The sequence below is a fragment of the Nicotiana tabacum genome, chromosome 7 (assembly GCF_000715075.1).
Source record: "Nicotiana tabacum cultivar K326 chromosome 7, ASM71507v2, whole genome shotgun sequence".
Classification (NCBI taxonomy): Eukaryota; Viridiplantae; Streptophyta; class Magnoliopsida; order Solanales; family Solanaceae; genus Nicotiana; species Nicotiana tabacum.
Genome location: NC_134086.1, coordinates 25,765,103 through 25,772,277, shown reverse-complemented (window position 1 = coordinate 25,772,277; position 7,175 = coordinate 25,765,103).

Sequence of the window (7,175 nt, the reverse complement as noted above, 5' to 3'; positions counted from 1 at the left end):
CCCTTGGAAGTCGGGCTGGCGCCTACTAGTGAAAGTTAGCCAAAACAATTATTCCAATTATTTTACCTTTTTTAATTCCTTAACAATTGTGAGTTAACATTGTATAAACAACATAAATAATAAAGCCGAAGAATGAAATATAACAACTTAGAATAATACCGATTCGAATCCAGCAACATAAGCTACCCAGAACTGGTGTCACAATCTCACATACTATCTAAGAATACTACAAATCGGGTCCGAACAAAATAGATACATGTCTGTCTTTGAAATAGTAAAGAACATAAGAAAAGATAGGTAGGAAGGGGACTCCAAGGCCTGCGGACGCCTGCAAGACTACCTTGGGTCTCCTGATAGACTGAAGGCAGCAACCTCACTGTGGTCCAAAAGCTCTAGCACCCGGATCTGCACACAGTGCAGAGTGTAGTATCAGCACAACTGACCCCATATGCTGGTAAGTGTCGAGCCTAACCTTGACGAAGTAGTGACGAGGCTAGGACAAGACTACCAAATAAACATGTGCAGTTATATCATATACAGCAAGTAATAACGGCAGAAACTAGCAGTTAAAGATGGAAAGGGGAAACATGCTCGGGGAATATCATGTACAAGCAAGAATTCAGTAAAGAAGCATACAGAACACCAAAATTCAACTATAAGCAAGAATAAGGAAATCAATGACATGTGCACGGCATCACCCTTCGTGCTTTTACTCTCGTTCTCACCATAAGAATCAATATATTTAGCACGACATCACCCTTCATGCTTTTACCTCACATAATCATAACGCGACATTATCCTGAATGCATTATCACTCATATTATGGCACGACATCACCCTTCGTGCTTTTACATTTACAATATCGGTACGATATCACCCTTCGTGCATTACTCACTAACAAATATCACGCACGACATCACCCTTCGTGCTTTTACACTCTTCCTTACCCAAACAACAATCACAAAGCAATTTGGGCAAGGGAATCAATAAAATCACAATAGAATCCCGGCAAGGGAACAATAGTATAACAATAATATTCCGGCAAGGGAAACAATATCATGAGCAATAATATCCCGGCAAGGGAAATAATATCAAAAGCAATAACATCCCGGTAAGGGAGACAATATCATAAACCTCTTCTCCTTTTCACAATTACTTCACAACTTAATTCTCAACTTGAGCCAACGCTCTACAATACCACGAACACAATCAAGCCTCAACTACCGCTTTACCCCTCGATTCCACTTCCAATTCACTTGTATCTAGTTACAATTTACTTAACGATATCAATAAATGCTAAATGAATCAATTCTAATGCATGAAAATAGGTTTTCTAATGATTTTCCCAAAAAGTTAAAAATCGACCCGTGCCCACATGGTCAAAACCCGAGGTTCGAACCAACACCTGATTACCTATTCACCCATGAACTCAAATATATAATTTGTTTCAAAGTTGGACCTCAAATCGAGGTCCGAATCCCCAAAATTTGAAAATCCTAAGTTCTACCCAAAATCACCCATTTCCCATGAAAAACCCTTGATTTTGAATTGAAATCGTGTGAAAAGTTGTTATAGATTGAAGAAAATGAGTTAGCAATGACTTACTAATGATTTGGAGAAGTTGATGCCTTTGCAAAATCGCCCAAGATGTTTTTAGGGTTTGAAGAGTTGTAAAAATGAATGAAATCGCATCAAAATCCCAATTAACTGGTCGCAAATGTCACAATTACGAAGCTCGCAAATGCAAACTAGGCCTTGCATTTGCGAACATGTGCATTGTTTGCTAACCTCGCAATTGTGAACAAATCATCGCAATTGCGATAACTACCCTCCCCTGATGACTTCGCATTTGCAAAGGAAGGTTCGCAATTGCGAACATGGTAGGCCTGGGCTTTCTTCGCAATGCGATAAAGCCCTCGCAATTGCGAAGTCTGACCTCACAATTGCGATATCAGAGCCTGCAACACAATTGAACCTGCAACAACCATTTCTCTAAGTCCAAATTCACTCCATGGGCTATTCAAAACTCACCCGAGCCCTCAGGGATCCAAACCAAAAATGCACGCAAGTCAAAAAACATCATACGGATTTGCTCGTGTGATCAAATCATAAAAAATAACATCAACAATTATAAATTAAACCTCAAATTCTTGAAATCACTCAAGAACATCAAAATTTTCATTTTCCCAAATAAAGGTCCGATTTATGCTAAACGAACTCTAATTCTTACCAAACTTCACAGATTGTACTTAATTATTATTTAAGACTTGTACCAGGCTCCGGAACCAAAATACGGGCCCGATACCATCAATTTCAAACATCTTTATATTTCCAAAAACTCTTATAATTTAAGTTAAATAATATTTTACAAAAATTCATTTCTCGAACTTGGGACCTCGGAATTGGAATCCGAGCATACTCCCAAGTTCCATATTTTACTACAAACCCTACGAGACCGTCAGATTACGGGTCCGGGCCAGGGCCCGTTTACCAAGAATTTTGACCAAAGTCAACTTTAATCTATTTTAAAGGCTATTTTCCTTATTTCACTTAGTTTTCACATAAAAGCTTTCCGGAAATGCGCCCGGACTGCGCAAGCAAATCGAGGTAAGTTAAAAAGAGGTTTTTAAGGCCTCGGAACACAGAATTTACTTTCAAAACAAGTGATGACCCTCCACCTCTAAAACAATCGTTCGATCTCGAACAGACATAAGAAAAGTACCTAAGTCGAAGAAAAGATGGGAATATCGGCTCCGCATAACTCTTTTGCATGGACTGAGCTATACGAAGCCTATCCTGAATGATCTTGACCTTATCCAAGGCATCCTGTACTAGATCCATACCCAACAATCGAGCCTCTCCCGGCTCAAACCATCCAACCGACACCGCCTACCATTTAAAGACATCATAAAGAGCCATCTGGATGCTCGATTGTTAGCTGTTTTTGTAAGCAAACTCCGCTAAAGGCCAAAACTGATCCCATAAGCCTCCAAAATCTGTAACACAAGCTCGGAGCATATCCTCCAAAATCTGAATAGTACGCTCGGACTACCCGTCCGTCTGATAATGAAATGTTGTACTCAACTCGATCTGTGTGCCCAACTCGCACTGAACCACCCCCTAGAAATGTGAGGCAAATTGTGTACCTTGGTCCGAAATGATAGACACGGTCACCAAGAAAACGAACAATCTCCCGGATATAGATCTTGGCTAACCTCTAAGAATAATAGAAAAACTACCACAAGAATGAAATGTGCTGACTTGGTCAGCCTATCAACAATAACCCACACTACATCGAACTTCCTCTGAGTCTGTGAGAATCCAACAACGAAGTCCATAGTGATATTCTCCCACTTTCACTCAGGAATCTCAATCTTCTGGAACAAACCATCAGGTCTCTGATGCTCGTACTTTCCCTGCTGACAATTCAAACACCAAGCCACATATGCAACAATATCATTCTTCATCATCCTCCACCAGAAATGGTGCCGCAAATCCTGATACATCTTAGTGGCGCCCGAATGAATAGAGTACCGGGAACTATGGGCCTCCTCTAGAATCAACTCTCAAAATCCATACACATTAGGCACACAAACTCGACCCTGTATCCTCAAAACTCCATCATCTCCCAATGTAACCTACTTGACACCACCGTTCCGCACTATGTCCCTAAGGACACACAAATGAGGATCATCATACTGCCGATCTTGAATACGCTCAAATAATGAGGAATGAGCGACTATGCAAGCTAACACACGGCTGGGCTCAGAAACATCCAACCTCACGAACTGATTGACCAAAGTTGGAACATCCAAATCAAGAAGCCTCTCACCGACCGTAATATACGCAAGACTGCCCATACTGACTGACTTTTTACTCAAAGCATCAGCCACCACATTGGCATTCCTCAGATGATATAAGATAGTGATATCATAGTCTTTAAATAGCTACAACCACCTCCGCTGCCTCAAATTTAGTTTCTTCTGCTTGAATAAATACTGTAGACTCTTGTGATCCGTGAATACCTCACATGACCTGCCATACAAATAATGCCTCCAAATTTTTAGCGCGTGAACAATGTCTGCTAACTCCAAATCATGAACTGGATAATTCTTCTCATGAATCTTCAACTGTCACGATGCATAAGCAATGACCTTGCCATCCTGCATCAACACTGCACCAAGTCCAACACGAGATGCGTCACAATAAACTGTATGTGGCCCTGAACCTATAGGCAATACCAACACCGGTGTCGTAGTAAAAACTGTCTTGAGCTTCTAAAATCTCTCATCATACTCGTCCAACCACTAGAACTGGGCACCCTTTTGGGTCAACCTGGTCATTGGGGCTGCAATAGATGAAAACCCATCCACAAACTGACGGTAATAGCCTTCCAAACCCAAGAAACTCTGGATCTCTATAGCTGACATGGGTCTACGCCAGTTCTTGACTACCTCTATCTCCTTCAGACCCACCTGAATACCCCCTGCTGAAACAACGTGACCCAAGAATGCAACTGAACTCAACCAGAACTCACACTTCAAAAACTTAGCATACAGCTGACTATCTCTCAAAGTCTTAAGAGCAACCCTCAGATGCTGCTCATGCTGCTCCCGGATGCGGGAATAGATCAAAATATCATCAATGAAGACTATGACGAATGAATCCAAGTAAGGATTGAACACTCAGTTCATCAAATCCATGAAAGTTGTTGGGGCATTTGTCAACCCAAATTACATTACCAAGAGCTCATAATGCCCGTACCAAGTGCGGAAAGCTATCTTAGGGACATCGGATGCCCTAATCCTCAACTGATGGTAGCCAGATCTCAAAGTCAATCTTCGAAAATATCTTGGCACCTTGAAGCTGATAAAACAAATTATCAATCCTCGGCAATGGATACTTATTCTTAATTGTGACCTTGTTCAATTGCTGATAATCTATACACATCCTCATCGATCTGTCCTTCTTCTTAACAAACAACACTGGCACACCCCAAGGCGAGACACTAGGTCTAATAAAGCCCTTATCAAGCAAGTGTTGCAACTATTCCTTCAATACATTCAACTTAGGCGGGGCCATACAATACGGCAGAATAGAAATAGGCTGAGTGCCCGAAGCCAAATCAATGTAGAAGTCAATATCCCCGTTAGGTGGCATATCCGAAAGGTCTGAAGGAAATACCTCGGGAAACTCAGGAACAACCGGTACAGAATCCATAGAAGGAACCTCAGCACTAGAATCATGAATATACGCCAAATAGGCCAAACACCCCTTATCAACCATACACCGAGCCTTCATATATGAGATAGCCCTACGGGTAGAATGACCAGGAGTCTCTCTCAACTCTAAATGAGGTAAACCCGGCAAGGCTAAGGTCACAATCTTGGCATGATAGTCTAAGATAGCATGGTAAGGTGATAACCAGTCCATCTCCAATATGACATCAAAATCAACCATATCTAAAAGTAACAAATCTACTCGAGTCTCAAGACCCCCAATCACAACTATACATGAATGATGGACACGATCTACCACAATATAATCACCTATTGGTGTAGACACATATAAACAGGAGCACTCAAAAAATCACTAGGCATGACCAGACACGGTGCAAAATAAGATGACACATAGGAGTATGCAGACCCTGGATCAAATAACACTAAAGCATCCCTACTACAATTTAGAACCATACCTATCCCAAGTTAAACGGGATGGGCCAATGTTAACCGGGACACAGGATGGGACGGGACGACCATTTTGTCCCATCCGCCAGATTCTTTTTAAAACTACCCGTTCTGCAACAACATAAATTGCAAAAATAGTCATTGCCAACGACCATAAACGGTCAAAATAGCCCCTACCCCCCCCCCCAAAACACCCCCTACCCCCTTCCCCAAACTTTTAATATAACGTCATGACCCCAGTTCGCCCTCCATGAACCATCGTGACGGCACCTAGTCTCTACGACTAGGTAAGCCTAAATTGCGGAAGAAAAACCAAAATTTGCGGAAGCAAAACAATTTAAAACAGAAATAAAGTAGTAACAATGTTTAAATGTGTCGCTCGGCATACACCATGTTTAACTCTCAATACCAAAACACAAATCCAAGACCTGGAAACCCACGAATCACAAGCTAAGATCAATACTATATAGCTCTAACTCTGAAATGTCTAATAAGAACAGAAAAATGCAGAAGGGCTAAATGTTAAAAGCAGGAACAGAAAGGGACTTCTCGGTCTGCGAACGCGGCAGATGTACCTCGAAGTCTCTAGAGCAGTTGCCTCCTCAAGGATGATAGGCCTGAGTAGTGGTACCTGGATCTGCACATGAAAAACATGAGTAGAAAGGGCATGAGTACACCACATCGGTACTCAGTAAGTGCCAAGCCTAACCTCGGTTGGGTAGTGATGAGGAAGGTCAGGGCCCTACTGAGGTTAAATAAATAATAAGATGACAGGATAAGATAAACAGTACAATTGAGAACCTACAGTAAGAATCTACACATGATTATAAGGAGTACAATAACGGAAACACAAATAAAGGCAAACACCAGGAAGTACCACTCATAACAAGGATGATAGCCGGGGATCTCTTGGTATCCTCAATATATGTTAGGGATCTCTTGGTATCCTCAATATAAGTGCCAGGGATCTCTTGGTATCCCACACCTCAGTTCATATCATAAATACGTACAGGGGATCTCCCGGGATGTCGTCCCATAGTCCCAAAGTAAAAAGACACAGCAGCAACACAAGAATACCCAATTAAGCTAAATGTCGTACCAAGTAAATAGTTAATTGTAGCCTAACATGCTTCATGTAATGCAATTAAGGCAGTTTAAGCAAATAGGCAATTAAGTCAACTAAACATGCTTTTCTAAACTAGCAACAGGCTAAATTCGCAAGTAGAATAAAACAGGTAAAAGAACTCAATTGAAATACTTAAGGAAAAACTGGATTTTCAACAATTAGCTCAAGTACGCGCTCGTCACCTCACGTACAACGCATTTCAATTATCAAATATATCATATCCTAAGGGGGAGGTCCTCCACACAAGGTTAGACAAGCCACTTACCTCGAACCCGCTCAAAATCAACCCGAAACCATGCTCTTGCCATGAGTACTCAACTCCAAATGGCCCAAATTTATTCAATTCAATTGCATAATGTAAA